Source organism: Vicia villosa, linkage group LG4 (genome assembly GCF_029867415.1).
Source record: "Vicia villosa cultivar HV-30 ecotype Madison, WI linkage group LG4, Vvil1.0, whole genome shotgun sequence".
Classification (NCBI taxonomy): domain Eukaryota; kingdom Viridiplantae; phylum Streptophyta; class Magnoliopsida; order Fabales; family Fabaceae; genus Vicia; species Vicia villosa.
The window spans coordinates 19878479-19897625 of NC_081183.1; the positions used below are offsets into that span (position 1 = coordinate 19878479).

Genomic DNA, 19147 nt, shown 5'->3' on the forward strand with positions numbered 1-19147 from the left:
AGGCTCGAGGTAGTTGAAAAAAGAGTAAAACATTAAATGCAGAGCTGTACGGAACATGCAACGCATTAAATGCTCCCAATGGTCATCTTCTCAAACGCCTATAAATATAAGTTATGATGAGAAGCTGAATACATAACTCTTGCGCAAAACACAGAAACGGTGTCAAATTCAAAAGATCTCAAACTTCATCTTCAACCTCACTACACCTATAATATCTTAGTGAGATTTAAGCTTAGAACTTAAGAGAAATATCAAAGTTGTGATTATAGCTTTTTAAGAAGCATTTGAATACTCTTGTAAACATTTATTTTACATTGATTTGTAAAAGATTCCTAGAGTGATCAAGTTGTGATCAGTAGACTCTAGAAGACTAAGAAGTTTCTAAGTGGTATATTCCTAGAGTGATCAAGTTGTGATCAGAATACTCTAGAAGACTTAGAGGGTATCTAAGTGGAAAACCATTGTAATCAAGATTGATTAGTGGATTAAATCCTCAGTTGAGGTAAATCACTCTAAGGGGGTGGACTGGAGTAGTTTCGTTAATAACGAACCAAGATAAAAATCATTGTGCAATTGTTTTTATCTTAAGAGTTTTTAAAGTCACACTTATTCAAACCTCCCCTTTCTAAGTGTTTTTCTATCCTTCATGTCTTGCTGCTTGCATAGAGACGGGTCTGGCTAAGCGTTGTGCTGGTGAGCTATCCTTGGACTAGAAGGAGAAGCGTCCTTGAAAAAGTGCTGGAGAAAAGGTATTTCCTTTGCTCTTTGGTGATTGGACCAAGACTATTAGACCGTTATGAATGCAGAAATAGATTGGGTCAGGCCAGTCCAGAACAATATATATGGTATTTCCTCTTATAAGAAATTTCAACTCATGTAGTTTTCATTTTGTTTATGCTTAACTATGATTCTTTGAAAACTTTAATTAATAAATCAATCAATTTTGATTGTTTCATTATTCATTTAGTAATTTTAGTTATCATTCAACTCTATAATTTATGTTTTAGGATTTTTGAGTGCCTATCATGAAAGGTTAACATAGAAATAATATTTAACAATATTCTAATGAAAGGTTAACTAGAATGAACTCTAATGACCATCAAGAGTTATTTAACAATATTATATTTTGAATAATGGCGGTTTACACACTTTAAAGTGATTATACAATTTTATATTTTTACAGCAAAAGTAGATAATATGTCTGAAACTTTCAAATTTTTTTATGTTATCATTGTTCTTTTGATATCCATCATTGTAATTGACGGTAAGCTCATTTTTGCATTTTATTTTTCAAAATTAAATCTCTATTTTATACACAATGTTTCATTTCCTATTTTAACATTCTTTTTTTTATTATTTAACATCATAGGATTACTTTTATGTAAAACTAATGAAGATTGTCGTACGGAAATGTTGTGTAACTATCCTAAACGTCCAATGTGCGTAGCAAGGGTTTGTCGTTGTTGGTAATAATACAAGAAAGTTCAAAAATGATAGTATCAACTATGATGCATGTAGCTACTTTTATGATCTATCTCACACCTTGACCACTATAATGTAATTCCATTTTAATAAATGAAGATAATATATGATTTGGTTAATGAACCTTTAGGTCCCTCTAAATATTACATATTTCATTTTTAGTCCCTCCAAAATTTTTCTTTAAGAAATCGTCCCTTCAAAAATTTTCGTCTAAACTATTGGTCCCTAACGTCAAATTTTCTAGAGATTAGCTACGGCTTTAGCCACCGATTAGCTACGAAATTTGACGTTAGGGACCAATAGTTCGGAAGAAAAATTTTGTAGGGACGATTTTTTGAAGGAAAATTTTGGAGGGACTAAAAACGAAATTTGAAATATTTAAAGGGACAAAAAAGTTCATTAACCCTATATGATTATATTTAGCATAAATTATTGTTAACATCGAAAAAAAAGCATACATTATTCTAATTTTGCATTGAAAAGAAATAAATTTCATTGATTTGTTTTTTTGGGTAAGCACTTATATTAAACGCACGAGGGGTACAACTCAATATAAAACATATGGAAGAAAAAAAAAAGGAAAAAAAATCAAAGCTCTAGAGCAACCCTACATTCCAATATAGGTGCAAGGATTGACAAACTAATTGTCTCTAATACAATTTTCCCTTTCATTAACAAAAATAGAAAATCAGTCCCACTCAAATGTCTTAATAACGATCAAGATTTCCGTGGAATTTCAAACACCATCATTAAAGACCAAATTATTCCTTCCTAACCATACACGCCAACAAACCAAAAGCCACAAGAAAGCAAAAAAACAAGGTTCGACAATCCCATCCAATCTTAAGCGAAGAACATGCAATAAGCTAAGCCCCGAACCTCCACCATCAAAACCATCCTCCCACTCAACATCCTCTAAATCCAAGCCCAACCAACAAAAAGCCTCCTTCCAAAGAATCCTCACAAGACCACACCCAAAAAAAAAGATGACCCACCGATTCCTCCTCCGACCTACACAAAGGGCACAAAAGATCACTAAGAAGGCTTTCCATGCCTCGCATGCAAATCGCCTTACGAGTATGTAAAGCATTAAGTAACAACCTCCATTCAAACAATTTAACTGTACTAGGCACACAAGGAACCCACAACGACTTAAGCTCTGATAAACAATCCTCTTCCAAAACAACAACCAAGGATTTCAAAGAGTAAATCCAACGAAAACAATTCTTAACAGAAAAATCTTTTACATGCCTCCACCAAATTAAATTATCACATTCCCCCTTAATGGAGAAACAGCAACCAAATAAACACCAACCAATTCTTCTTCAACCTTTTCTTCATCTGTTGCATTTTCTGCAAGCGGTGTTACTCATTCTTTCACAAGATTCAAAAGATCTTGATAATAGAAAACCACTTTCATCTGCTTACACCAATTCTCATAATTCCGACCCTTCAGAATTGGGAGACTCGCTGAAAATTCCCATTTAGATGATTCATTGTCATCGTGATTTTCTTTCCACGAATTGCTCAGCTAGTACTCTAGATATCAGATGTTGGAAATCCACCAAAACCTATGGAAAATTTCTAACAATCTTGATGAACAAGATTATTATCTCTTGACAATGGAGAAAAGAGAAAATTGAAGAAGAAAGAAAATTAAGGTTTGCCAAAATAAAGGGAAAAGATGGCAATTTCTGCAGAATAACTCTCTCTCCATAACCTGTGAAAAATCTTATTGACTTTTCAACTGCAAAATTTTATGAATACAAGTGCTTACAAAAATAGGGGTTACTCCGTCTATTTATAGTTTTAGGTTACTTTCTCCCTAAGTCAAAACCCAAAACATAAAAGCCCAAAATACAGAAAATAAATCTAAGTCGAAATCATGTCGAGCTTACTACTTCAACATTTCGACACCACTAGGTGTTTCCACAGCTTACTGCTTCAACACAATGAATTACAATATCAACAATACCAACGGTCAATTAAAACTCTTGCAAATAAACTATAGGAATCGTATGTCTGGAAATTTTTATAACTCCCGTAATTTATGTTATTGAGGTAAAAAAACCCGCAAAATGGTTTAAAAACCTTGCCATATAACCGTGTTTTTTGAGGTAAAAAGACAAATTTGGCATAGTGCCCTCAAAGACAGAGGCACCATATTTAGCAGACAAAATATTCTTTCATAATCTAGTAGCTTGGAAAAGCAATCTTCAACGCCGTTTATTTAAGAAACTAAGTTAATCAGACGAAGATCTCACACCCCCAACCCACCAAACCTCTTGAATTTTTGGGAAAATTTCTTTACCCACCTCCCTATGGGGGGTCACCCCCAGCGAAAACCCAAAATTGCCCCTGCTTCGGAAATGAACTTCCAAAGTTTTTTTTTTTTGAAATTTTTTTGACTTCGGAAATGCATCTCCCAAAACACCACTTTTTTGGTGTTTTCGGAGATGCATCTCCGAAGTCATAAAAAATTCAAAACCGTGAATATTTTCGGAAGTTCATTTCCGAAAATATTTATGCATATACAAATTTCCCTCCTTCACTATTTCATCATTTTTCTCCAAAACTTCTCAAAACCCTCTCTAAAACCCAATCAATCTCCATCAATTTTTCGCCCTAAAATCAAGTTTCAAACCGTTGATCACGTTAAAGGGAGCATAGAAAGCTACAATTTCAGGTAAACATCTCTCATTTCATCCCCTATTTCACTACATTGATTCAACAAATTTATGCTGAAAACTGATATGGTTCGGAAGTTCATTTCCGAAATATATCACCTAATAAATTTCGGAAATGAACTTCCGAAATATGCCCTGGCAGTTAAAAAAAAACAGTTTTGGCCAATTTTGCTAATTTTTGCATTTGTTAGGTATGGTGCATCTGGATAACATTGTGCAAGACGATGGAGTATTAAATCCGGAAATTGTCAACGTTAATAACGATCCGGTTATTGACGCTACTCCCATGATCAATGCGGTCGATGTTAGGCAACATTTTACAAATGATCGGAGTTTCGGTAGTCGAGAACAATTGATTGATTGGGTTCGGAAGGAAGCTAACAAACATGGATTTGGAATTGTTATTTTAAGGTTGGACAACGGAAATAGTAGGCGGAAAGCTTTCGTTGTTTTGAATTGCGAACGGGGTGGTAGATATGTACAATCAAACCGGGTGCTAAAACACGAGGACACGGGATCGAGAAAGTGCGGGTGTCCGTTTAAGTTGCGTGCCACTCGGAGGGTTGATGATTTGTGGCGGTTAACCGTAATTTGTGGAATGCATAATCATGCCTTGGATGTCAAGTTACACGGGCATCCAATGGCGTGTCGTTTGTCCCGCGAAGAGAGAAATGTGATATCGGACCTAACGATAGTCAAAGTGGCGCCTCGCAACATACTTGCCGATTTGAAGCGTAAGAAACCGGATAGCGTTTCAAATGTCAAGCAAGTTTACAATGAACGGCACAATCTCAAGGTTTTGAATATGGGCCCTCGGTCGGAAATGCAACAACTTTTGAAACTTCTAGACGATAACAATTATGTTTCAAGCTTCCGAACCTCCGAGGACAAAGTTACCGTGCGTGATATTTTTTGGACTCATCCCGAAAGTATCAAATTGTTCAACACATTTCCAACCATTCTAGTCATGGATTCGACGTACAAGACAAACAAGTATAGGCTTCCTCTTCTAGAGATCGTCGGTGTGACCTCGACGGACAAGACTTATTCGGTGGGGTTTGCTTTTTTGGAGTGTGAAAAAGATGAAAACTTTACGTAGGCCTTGGGAATTTGCAAGTCTTTGTTAGTTGATCAAGAGGTTATGCCAAACGTCATTGTCACCGATCGAGACAATGCTTTGATGAATGCGGTCGATACCGTCTTCCCGACATCGACCGCGTTACTTTGCCGGTATCACATAACTTGCAACGTGAGAAGCAAGTTGAAACCCGCGGTTGGGACAAAAGATAGGCCGGATGAAAACGGTAAAGTTGTCAAAGCTGGTGTTGTGGTTGAAAGGATAATGTCGGCATGGAGGGAAATTTTGGATGCACACTTCGAAGAGGTGTATACCGAGAAATTGGTACACTTTAGGTCTTTGTGTGGTTCCATTAGGACATTTTGTCATTACGTCGAATCCACCATTCTTGACAAAGTTAGAGAAAAAGTCGTGTGCACTTGGACAAATCGAGTTAGACATCTTGGTTGCACCACGACTAACCGTGTTGAATCCGCACATGCGGTCTTCAAGAGTGAGACTTTCTTTCCACTTCATAGTCGACCGCCGTTGGACGCGTCGGGCCACATCATATGCATCGGGTATCTACGATCGCGGCACTTTGTTCAAGTGTTTTTGAAACCGGGTTGTCCTATACCGGCTACTTCTTGTCAATGGACGACACATCGTTCAAATGAGGCGGAGACTTGGCCGGATCCGTTCGTTTCGAGGATGGCTGAGTTTGAAGAAATGATGAGCAAAGAGCGCGAGCAAAATAGAGAGCGGTCCAAGAACGTGCCTATTTTGGACTTAGGATCCACCGATTGGTTCGGTGAATTTTAGTTCGTTCCGGATCATTTTTGTTTGTAACGATCATTTTTTGTATGTATTGTTGTTTATCATGTAAAATCGGACCGATTCAATACATATATAATATAAGTATGTTTTATGTTGTCATTGCCTATTTTATGCCTATTTTGTATGCTTTTGGTATTGTTTACACAAAACAGAATGCAATGCACAAAATGCAAAATTCACCTCTGTTTCTGCATAATTCGGAAAGTTCATTTCCGAAATGTCCCCTGAGGCAGGATAAGGTTTGTTGGCCCATCAATGCTCCAATAAGTCTATAAATACTACACACTCTTCTTCATCCTCTTCACACCACAATACACAAATGATACAAACCTACCCCCACCTAGCATTCGTCTACTTTGAAACCGGCTACCCGATGCCGTTCAAATTTCGCTTCTCGCGCGACACGCCGTTTGCGGAATTGATACCGTCGCTCAACACGCTTTTGCGCTATCCCGAGAATCGAAAGGTTGTCAAGCTCGAGTACCGCTCGCCATCGCTTAACGACGAGGGAGGCATTAAGTTCACACCTTTTGAGATCAAGAACGACGAAGATTTAGCGGTTATGTGGACAACGTTCGACCGATTTTCTTCGAAAGGCCCGATCGAGTTGGACGCCAAACTTCAAAGATCGGCGGACGACGTTATCAAAATGTTGACTCATCCCCACCTACCCGTGTTCAACAATATGTAACTTTAATTTTCAGTAATATTATCGTTGTCATCTTCACCCGATTAAATAAAGCGAATCGTTGTTGTTTTTCATTTTTCTTCTGTCCAGACATAAATTCGGAGGTTCATTTCCAAATTCCATCATGGGGGTGCGTTCGGAGATGAACTTCCGAAACACCACATTTTATGAAAATGTAACTTTATTTCGGAGATGCATCTCCGAAACCAATATTTTATATTAAAAAAACACGTTTTCGGAAGTTCATTTCCGAAAACACATTTTTTTCAAAAAAAAGTACCGTTTCGGAAATGAACTTCCGAAACAAGGGGTAATGTTGTAAATTCACCAGGGGTGAGCAAGAAGGTTAGGAGGTGGATGAAGAAATTCTCATTTTTGGATATTAGATCGACTGACCCAATAAATTTTTGTTTTACCCTTCTATTATTGTGTAACAAAACTCTTCAACTAAAAAATGCATAACTATGAAACTTTGAAATTTTTTATTAATAAGTAAATATTTTAATTGCATATGATTAATGCATTATTATTTTTATAAATATTCTTTTCATCATTCAATCTACAATTTATGTTTTTGAATTTTTCAACAGGGAAATATAAAAATGCTAGAATGAACTCTAATGACCCTCAAGAGACATTTATCAATAAATTTAATTTGAAAAGTGAAAGTTTTTTCACTATAAAGTGACCATACAAATTTTTACTTTAGCAACAAATGTGAAAAAATATGGTTAAAAATTTCAAATTTTTTTATATTATAATTATTTATCTTTTCTTATTTTTCATTATAACAGATGGTAAGTTTATTTTTGCAATTTGTTTTCAAAATTAGTTATCTGTCTTATATTTTTTCCGTTTTAAAAAAATTGTCGTTTTAGTAAATAAAATATATTTTATAATAATTATTATTTTCACTTTTTAATATAGTAATAATTACTATTTTTTCAATTGTGTTATTTAGTTATTACTATATATGCTATTTTCAATACATTAATAAAATTAATTCAGTAAAAATGTAATATTTTATGATATTATTATTACATTTTTTAATTTGTTGGTAAAAATTTTAAACGAAAATTATTTTAAAACGGAAGGAATATACAACAATGTTTCGAATTCCATTATTAAGATTTATTTTTATTTTTTAATATCACAGGAGTAATTTATAGATGCAAATCTAATAAAGAATGTCGTAGGCAAATGTTGTGTATCTCTCCTAAACGTCCAACATGCATAGACAATGTTTGTGTTTGTCGGTAATAATAGCAATCGAGTGTTCAAATTTAATTGATCGACTCAAAAGTTTATTATTGTCTTGTGTTTGTTATCAAGAATAATGTAATTCCACTATAATAAATAAAGATAGTATATGATTATATATAGTATAAATTATTCTTATTTTAAGTTTAACTAGTGTAAGGCTGATGTATGATATTAATTAAATTAATAGATTCTCTGAAAAGAGCTCAAACAATAGGAATAATTTTGAGATAACAATGCTATATACTTCCAAATTTTATATAAATATAGAGATTATTCATATTTATGGTTTAACAATTATTAGATAAAGATGTAAAATTAGTATGATAAATGTATAAATTAAACCAGGTAGCAAAGATCAGTGCAAACAAATATGAACCACGATTGCTCATGCCAAATAAAAGACATAGATGTTGTATTGAACAATAAAGAAATTCAAGTGCAATGCTTTATAGCACTTACTTCTACTTCTAATTATTCTCATCATAATATTGAAATTTCTCTCTAACATCTCTAATAACATCTCTAACGAGTGTATATACAAATATGTTCACCTTTTCTACAACCATCATTCACTTATTTGGTTAAGGTCATATTCAAAAAAAAATTATAAATTTATTTATCTTTGGAATCATATATGTTAAATTCACTATAAAAAAAGTGGTGAAATTTAAAATAAAAAAAAATCAAATAGTACATTTTTAAAAATTCAATATATCTTTACGGAATTTTTAAAAACCCGATGGTTCATATCGGGTAAGCCTATTAAAAAACAAAAACAAAGTTAATACTATAAGATTTTATAAAAAATTCAATACATTTTGTGCTTTTCTAGATTTTGGAAAGATTCAGTAGTTCATACTGACCGGCTAATAAAAAAACAAAGTTAACACTATCGTATTTTTATAAATTCGATATGCTTTGTAGCTTTTTCGATATATTTTTAAAAAAAAAATAAAATCATAATTTTTTTCAAAAATATATGATTTTTTTATTGAATATTTGAAAAATCTAGTATTAAAAATATGATTTTACACCAATTTTTTAAAAATATCCAGTATAAATTCAAAGATTTTTAAAAAATGATTTTACACCTACTTTTAATACACAAGAGTGAAATCTAAGCTTTTACACCGGTTTTTAAGAAAATCCGAGAAAAATTGATGAATTTTTTCAAAAAATTCGATAAAAGCTCATTATTTTTCCAAAATTCTGATGCATTACACATAAATGCAAAAAAAAAAAAAAAAAAACATAATACTCTTTAAAAAAACATAAAAACTCATAAAGGCTATTATGATAAAAAACACAATTACAAGCGGTTGTCATGTAAAAAATGTAGGGTGACATGACAAAATCTTTATAGTTGAGTGAGCCAAACATATTCGACAAGGTCCTCATTTATGACATGAAGAATATTATCCCACAAATGAAAGTTAAGTTCAAAAATCCAAATTTTACCAAATTATTAACACTTGTGTCCCTTCCCTTTTAAACATAAGTGGATTTTTTTTGTTTGAAACATGATCTAAAACCCAACGAATTTTAATTTTAAACAAATACAAAAAATATAATAGATTATCTAAAGCAAACAAATATATTGAAGAATATATGGTTCTAACAATCACTTGATCAAGAAAATGTATAAAATGCAAAGACCTCGCATAATTAGAAACACAACTTTTAGCGTCGGCCAAAAACCAATGCTAACACCTTAAAAACCGACACTAATAAAAACTTAGCAGTTGTAGTGATATCTTTATAAGGATCCTCAAGGGGCAACATAATCGTATTGCTCACGAAGGGATTAAACCGGCCACAAGAGGATGTCATCGCCCACAACACGTATCACTCGTCCAGAGTTGAAAAACATGAGAGGTGAAGTGTCTTGGTTGAAGATGATGCAGAGAAGGATTCAGAAGAATGACTCACGTCTCCTAGAAAAAAATATAATACTTTAAAAAAACATAAAAATTCACAAATGCTATTACGGTAAAAGCCAAACTACATGCGAATGCCATGTTATAAAAGTAGTGTGGTAGGAAAAAATGTCTTATAGTTGGGTCAGCCAAAAATATTCGACAAGGTTCTCAGGTATGACATGAAGAAAATTATCCCATAAATGAAAGTCATGTTCAAAAATCCAAATTATCGACACTTGTTTTTTTTTTTTTTTTTCATAAGCAAGAATTAGATATATAGGAGAACTAGGGGTTCTCAAACCCAAATACAAAGGACAAGGAGCAAGCCTAACCAAAAGGGAAAATTACCAACCAATTGCCCTTACGAAAGGAAGCATAAAGGATCCTTACAAAAATCGTAAAAATTGCAATTGGTAGCGGTAATATTCCCACAAAAAGACCATCTCCACGCCGTAAATTTAATGTTCCAAACAATGTTGTTAACGCTCCAACCATCATTCCGGAAACACACATCATTTCTAACTATCCAAAGGCACCAAGTAACCGTCAACCAAACCACACCCAATTTACACCTCTTGACTTTCTTGAGTTTAAAGAAAGAGTGCCCCTCCATAAAACTCGATAAACACTTTCCTTCCCTTTTGAAAATAATCGGCTTTTATGGATCCACGATCTAAAACAGAATGAATTTTAATTTTAAGAAAATACCAAAAATATAATAGATCATCTAAAGCAAACCATTAAATTGAAGATTTTATGGTTCAAAAAATCACTTGACCAAAAAAATGCATAAAATGTGAAGACCTCGCTCTATTAGAAATATAGATTTAGCGTCGGCCAAAAACCTATGTTAAAATGTGATATATTTGTAAGGATCCTCAAGGGGAAATGGGATCGTATCACTCACGATGAGATTAAATCTCCCACAAGGAGATGTCATCGCCCACGACATGTATCACCCGTCCAAGGTTGGAAAACATGGTAGGTGATGTGTCTTGCTAAAAAATGATGTAGAGAAGGATTCGGGGGAATGCCTCATATCTACTTAAGAAATAGGGATTCAATGATCCACTGCTATTATTAGGATAAGCGGTTTCTAATTTTGATAAATCATAAATCCAGACCCATAAGTCTCTATAAGTACCCCGATATTAGAGTTAAGGAGAGAGAATATCATATTAATAGAAAAACACTCCCAAAAAAAGCTCTTCACCCCTTCCTGTGAGCTTACTCTAAACACCAAAAAAAACCCTAAAGCCTTTGGATATCCTTACTAGTTAAGGGTTATTATACATATGAACTTTTTTTAGCAAGTATAGTGGCTCCCACCGTGGGGCTCCGATAAAACTAACTTATGTCACACCTTCCATTATTATCACCATTTTTACTTCTTACTCTAAAAACTGTCCAAGAAATTTCGGAACCTCATGGTTAACACCATTGTCAAAGGTTTTACCGGTGGTGAAAATTCTAACTTCTCCAGTAGAAAATAAGCCAGGCAGGTGTTGGCTGCAAATATAATATCCTCTGGCCTCTTCAAAGCCACATGGAGAGGGCCATGGCCTAGAATAATTTTCTCTAGCAGTGACGTTATTGGTGTCTACTCTCACAATAACGCCCCCTAGTCATCATGATGCAATACAATAATTTGGACATAAAATGAGTACTGATAGATCATGGAATCTTAGAAGACATCCTATTCTAGAGCACCTTCCAAAAGCTACAATTCGATCTTGACAGCATTAAGAAATTCCAGAGCTTGTCAAACGAACATGTACAAGTAAATGGTCACATCGCCTTGTCGTCGACCCTACTATGAAATCAGTATCTCAAATAAAGCAAAAGGTTGGAGAGGAGAAGAGAGTCACCATCGGCGAAGAAGTGAATAAGTTAGAAAGTGACGGCCTCATCATCGAAGTAAAATATGCAACTTAGTTGTTGCAATTTTATTCTCTTGAATATTTACTATTTTAGTGAACTATGATTTTATTTAATTTTGGATATTTCGCTCTTTGATTATTTTGATGTTAATACGATTTTATGTCATGCAAGTTTAGTTCGTTGCTAGTATTTTATGCAAATTTTTACTAGTTGATGTTATCATTTATTATTTTATGATGCTAAGAAATAGTAAAAATAGGTTATCTAATTTTTTTTTAAAAAGATGAAAATTTCGAATAATTTTTATGAAAAAATATGATACTCATCATTTAGCCATTTAATATTAATAAAATAAAAATTATTTGGGCAACCCACTAACCAACCCAATCCAAAAATTAATGGGTTTGTCCAAACCGGTCCATAAATATAGTGAGTGGTTATTTAACCTCAACAAACCATATATAGGACACTCTGGTTATTTAACCAGAGTGTCCTATATAAATTGGGTATTTGATTGGGCCAAACTCAATTTAAACCGGCCTATCTACACCGTTATAAACAACTAAGTTCTAGTTCTACTATAAACTAATTAGTGATAAACAGCTCTAAAGAAAAATTAGATAAAAAATTACGATAAATTAGTTCAATTTGAGGCATTAAAGATTTAAAATATAAATTCTTAAATTTAGTATTACGAATATGACTTTTGTTAAAAAAAATCAAGGAATCCAAATCGAAATTTCTTGGTATTTTCAAACACCTTTTGTTCAACTTGGACTGTTTTCTATTTTTTTAATACTTAATTATGATACTATGAAAATTTTAATTAATAAATAATTGTATGCTTACAGCTCATTGGTTCATTATTTCTATAATTATTTTTTTGTCATCATTCAATCCTAAAATAATGTTTTAGGATTTTCCCCTCCCTATTATGAAAGGATAAAAAAAGAAATACAAAAAAATGCTAAAATGAGCTCTAACTATTTATCAAGAGATATTGAACATTAACTATAATTTTATTAATGGAGTTTTTTACACTATAAAGTGGTCACACAATTTTATAATTTTATAAACAAACCAGCTAAAATATGGCAGAAATTCTTAAGTTTGTTTATGTCATGATTATTTTTATTTTCATATTCATCACTTTAACCAATGGTATGTTAATTTTTTTTCTAATTTGTTTTAAAATTTATTCTCAATCTTATACCCAATGTTTCATTTCCTGATATTAATATTCATTTTTAATTATCAACTTCACAGGAGTGTTTTTATGCGAAATTGACAGAGATTGTCGTAATGATATGTTTTGCATCTATCCTAAAAGTCCAAAGTGCATAAGAAAGATTTGTCAGTGCTGGTAATAGTATCAGAAAAGTTTGAAAAATAATAGTAGTAACTATAATGTTATACTTTTATAATTTCTCTTGTAAAATTTAGTTGATTGACTCAAAAAAGATTATTATTGTATTATTCAATTGTTGTTACATTTTTTCACTTAAAAGTTATCGAGAATAATGTAAACTCCATTTTAAAAAATAGAGATAATATATATCACTATATATACATTGTAAATTATTCTAGTTTTTTTTATAACGTTGACGTAAGATTAATGTGTGATATTAATTGATTTTATAAAATCTTTAAAGAGAGCTAGATCTTAATTATTGAGAACAAATTTGAGATAACATTGATACAATGATATATAAATACTCAACTTGTAGCTTTGCATGAATATCAAATGCAAGAGTGCTCCATGACATTTTATTTATTTATCTTTAGGAGATGAAATTTTAGCCATTAGACTACTAGATTAAAAAACAACAAAGAATATAGAGAACACTTTTATTGAGAATTTTTTTAATGGCAAAATAATATATAAATAAAGAGGTGATAACCACTAAAATATAAATAATTTCAATGAACAAGAAGTGTCTAATGGATTACCAAGGATACAAATAAAAATTCAAGAGAAAACAACAATCACCAATTCAACAAAACAAACAAAGCAAACAAAAAAAAAAAAAAACGTACAAACATGTAAAGAACAACCGAGTGAAATTCTAAGAATTCATCTTAGAGCTCATACCGATAGAACCATTATCAACAAATCTGAATCCACTAAAAGAGTAACAAAACCTCAAACCAACACCTATAATTCATTTTAGCAAATCCATTTTCAGCAATCATCACCATAACAACAAGAACCCTTAATTCTCTATTATATAATATCTTGCGTAAAAAAAAATAAAGATATTGATTTTCTCAAAGTTTCCTTTATTCTCTCATACCTCTTTCTTTCTCACTATTTTGCGTCTTTCTTTTTAGGTAATATTACATGATTTGCCATGAATTTATAAATTAATAAGTAACCTACTTATGACAATCTTTGGAGCTTAAAAGTGATGTTGAGAGGATTTGAATTGGTTTCCGGATTGAAGATCAACTTCCACAAAAGCAACTTTTTTGGAACTCATATAGGAGATTGGTACTTCAAATCGGCAACAACCTTCCTAGCTTGCAAAAAAGGATGCTTTCCGTTTAAATTCCTTGGAATTTGGGTGGGAGAAGGTGCTTACAAGAAAAAAGTGTGGAAAGAAGTGATTGACAACTTGAAATCAAGACTAAACAAGTGGAAGGGAAGAAGTATTTCCATAGGAGGAAGAGTGACACTAATTAGCTCCGTTCTCAACGCTATCCCAATTTTCACTCTTTCATTCTATAAAGCTCCGAGTACAATTATCCAAGAGATAAGAAGTCTTCTTAGCAATTTCTTGTGGAGTGGGAATGTGAAAACAAGATGCATTCATTGGGTTAAGTGGGAGAATGTGTGCAAACCAAAAGGAAAAGGAGGTTTAGGCATTAGAGATGTAGGAGAAATGAACAAATCTCTTCTTCTAAAATGGAAGTGGAGAATCTTAAAGGAAGACAATGCAATATGGAGTAGGTTTTTTCATGTGAGATATCATAACCCGAAGATAAAAGTCCTTGCTTCTAGTAAGGACCTTCTAAACCGGGATGACTCTAAATGGTGGAGAGACATTGTTCTTAATGATTTCAAAGAAGAAGAGTCGGATGAAGGGTTCATAGATTGGGTAAATTGTGAGTTCAAGAACGGTAATAACACTCTTTTTTGGCATAGTTGTTGGTTGACAGATCAACCGCTTCGACTTTCCTTTCCGCATTTGTTTGATCGAACAACCAATAAGCTATGTGTGGCGGGTGACCTTGTCTCTTCGAACAACGGAGTCATTTTTTGGAACTTGGGAAGCATCTTTGGGGCGGATGTCCCTATTTCCCCGGACTCAAATGCTTCTAACTTAACAACCTTCATCTTGGACATGGGTGTCGTTGAAGAACTAAGGGATTTACAAGCGCTACTTCAAGGTGTAGTGCCGGATAACTCGGGATTGGATGATTTCCATTGGAACCTCACCGCTAATGGAGACTTTAAGGTGTCTAGTATTTCTCATTTGGTGTCTAATGCAAAGGAGCTAGCTTGGTCTCTCCCCACCATTGCAATGTTGGATATTATTTGGAAGATTACTATACCGGCTAAAATCAAGATTTTTGCTTGGAGATTCATCATTGATAGACTTCCGCTAAAAGTTCAACTTGCAAATAGAGGTGTGTCTAATCTCACTTCCATTGATTGTATTTTTTGTTCAAATCACCCGGAATCCTTGGATCATCTTTTTTACCATTGTCATGTCACTAAGGCGGTTTGGAATAGAATATACATGTGGTTGGGAGACGAAGTGAGGATCTCTTTAGATGAATTCAAAAGCTTCGAAATCATTCAAGAAAAGGAGAAAAACACCAACACTAAAGCTATCCTAAACACAATATGGATAGCTCTAATTTGGTGTACATGGAGGATGAGAAATACAATTATTTTTGATAATGGAATCTTTAGTTATGATGAGGTGATATCAAACATAATGTTTTTCTCTTGGAGATGGAGTTGTAGTAGGGAGGTAGGATATCTTTTTATGATTGGTATAAATTACCTTTACTTTGTAACAATAATTCCTAGTTTTTTCTCGATGTAAGGGTTGCACCCCTAGTGCGATATCTTATATTCAGTTGCTTATTAAAAAAAAAATAAGTAAATATATACAATAAAGCATTAGATAGCATTATAGTTTCCATTTTAATTGATTATTATATATTATTTTCGTGAAGTTTTTGGAAATGGTGTTACATTAGTGTGTATTATAGTAACTTATGGTTTTTTTTTTCATTTAGGTAACTATCCATCATGGGTATGAATCTCTGAAATTTTAAATTACTTAAACTAGCACCGAAACAATAACACACTATAAAATTTAGTAAACAAACACAAGTTTGATCTCACTATCTTAATCATCACCATTTTACATGGAAACTCTATTGATTAAAAATCAAGAGTTTAAAGTGTTCTTGAACATCCATAAGAAAAAGTGATTAAAATGTGAATTAATTTTTATTTATATTTTATTTCTTTTTTTTTTAAGTATAGATTCTTGTTTGAGAGATCGAATAGATGAATTTTCATTTTTTAATTACTTAATTCCATGAAAAATTGAACAAATTATGGGCAAAATAAGGATGAATTGTTGTTGTTCTTAAAGACAAACCGATATTAAAATCCTGGTCATTTATTTCACCTCATTTATTTTAGGTGAAGGATAACATGGTGAAGTTGAATTATTTCCCCATCATGGTGAACTATTAAAATAATCATTAATTTATTATTAAACAATTTCAAAGGACATGATTGATTGTGAATGACCTACAAACCAAGTAGTATGTAGAAAAATAAATATTTACCTTCATACCCAAAATATAATTATAACTATAGCACCAAAATATATGATAAATTACACTAACAATTTTGTAAATTAACAAATTAAAATGTTAAATATATTAAAACAAACTCTAATATTAATGTTAATATTAGTAATAGTTAAAAGGAAATGTATGTAAATATTAATTATATTATTAAAAAAATTGGTTTTAAAATTTATTTATGCCAATCAACAATAATTTATTTACTGAATCTTTTATTAATTTTTAAAAAATTATTTATAATAATTAATTATGATTTAATCATTAAACATTATAAAATTAATATTTTATTATTAAGTGAACACTTCATTACTCTTTGAATTTATTTTATTTTATCATTTTATTTTAAAATAAATTAAAATTTATATTAATTTTACTAAAAGTATCAATATCCAACTAAAATATACGGGTACCGAAATATTTATCTTATTTCTTATAAAAAAAATAAAAATTTGATTTTATAACAATAAAAATAATATATTTGTAATGATTCACCGCTAATACCCTATGGTTTATGTTAAATATAATAGCACAATGGGTTGTATATGCCAAAATAAATGAAATGCAAAATGTACATGTTAGATAAAAAATATTAATACACAACATTAGATAAACTCATCAACATTGTATCAAAAAAAAATGTCAACAACTTATAAAAAAAAAAAAACTCGTCAACATTGATACACAATTTTTTCAAGTTTTTAATTTTTAGTAAATTTCTATTTTTTTAAAAAACAAATATTTTTATGATATATATTAAAATATTTATTCAGACTAATAAATCATTTAACAATTAATTAAATTTCTACATAAATTATAAAAATACAAAAAAGCAATTAAAGAATTTTTTGGGCAATTGTATAAATTGTTAAAAAAAACTTGTTTAACCTATTATAATAGGTATTTTAGTAGTTCACCGTGATAGACCAAAAATTTAACTTCACCATATTAACTTTCACCTTTATTTTATCATGCTCCTTTTTTGTTTTTTTTCCAATTTCTTTTGTTTGATGGCTAGTGGGCACAGTGCTTATTTGGATTTATGCCACCATTTTCTTATGCTCTTTGCCAAATATTTGGCTCCACACCCTCTTTTATTTTATTTCTTTTTCTTTTTTTCCTTAAATGCTTTGTCATTTTAATTTCTGATTTCGATTTTATTTTTTTTCATACACTTGTTAATTTCAATTGCTCACGTATTAAAAAACTCAAAAAAAATTTTAGTTTATTTTTTAATTTAACTAATTAATTAATTGCATATTTTTCCTTTTAATTTTTTTTCTTTTATGCTTTATTTATTTTACTCTTGTATTGATAATGCATCCTCCTCTATTTTTATGTCATTTATTCTTACTTATGTATTGACAATGCATCCTCATCCCTTTTATTATTTTTTTTTATGCTTTATTTATTTTATTTTGTGAATGTTCTTTTATTTTCTTTAATTGCGCACGTATTGATATTGTATATCTCTCCCTTTTATTATTTTCTTTATTGGTTCTATTCTTTTTAGCTTTGATCAACTCTTGTATTGATAGCGTGTCTCTCTCCCTTTTTTTTATTGTTTTAGTTTACTTTATTGTTTCTTTAACTAATGCATGATTGTTAATACAAGAAAATAAGTGGCGATTAAAATCAATCTTTCAAGATAAGATTCAAACACTTGATCAACATCAAGCTGCTTTTCCAACTCGCTTCGTGTAGCAAACTGCCCTAAAAATAAAGATTTTAGAGTCGCCACCTATTCTGAAGGGCGAATAGGAAACCCTACGCAGTTTAGAGATCGGGGTAAGATTATTATAATCAGGTCGACGGAAGGTGTTAGGCACCCTCAACCCTTTCCTATGGCTTTGAATTTAAGGTAACAGTTTTATGGCTAAAATTATTAAGGCAAGGTTCATGCTTTCAAGGATTAGTAATTAAGGGAAACAAATCGGGAAAAAATGAGATTTAGAGGGAAGGGGACTCGCCTTGTTACCAAGTGCCTACGTATCTCCTTAGGGAGAATCAGAGTCAACGTAGTTCGGGCACAGGGTTGTACGCCTTTGAATTTGATGTGACATGGTTTGACGGTATTTTGAATTACCGTTTCGCAGTTTTGAAAAGGTATTTTAAATCATCTTCGTAGGGATGAAAATCTGCAGTTTGATTTGAAGTGTTTTGAATGTTTTAAGTTTTTGGTGTACAACCCTGGTTTGATATGTTACCGTTAGATGCGATGGTCAATAGATTTGACCATTATAGTCAACGGATTAATGGGTATTGCTGGTTACTCTGATCGATAGATACGATCGTCGCGGGCAGCAAATAAAATGGATTTTGAATTTTAATTAAATTATGGGATTCATTATTTTATCTCTCGTCATTGCGACTAATAGATTTAGTCGGATCGAGGAGAGAATTGGACCAGAGTTAATTAAATTATATTAGATTAAATTTATTTCTCGCCAATGCGACTAATAGATATAGTCGGATCGAGGAGAAAATTCTATTAATCAAT

The 19147-nt window shown here is 31.8% G+C and overlaps 1 long non-coding RNA gene across 1 annotated transcript; it reads left to right on the forward strand.

The window, feature by feature from the left end:
- Positions 1 to 7428: 7428 nt before the first annotated feature.
- On the forward strand, positions 7429 to 8225 carry LOC131598934 (uncharacterized). Its single transcript, XR_009282433.1, has 2 exons — positions 7429 to 7548; positions 7908 to 8225. It is a non-coding gene; the product is annotated as an uncharacterized LOC131598934 (long non-coding RNA).
- The last annotated feature ends 10922 nt before the right edge of the window (positions 8226 to 19147 follow it).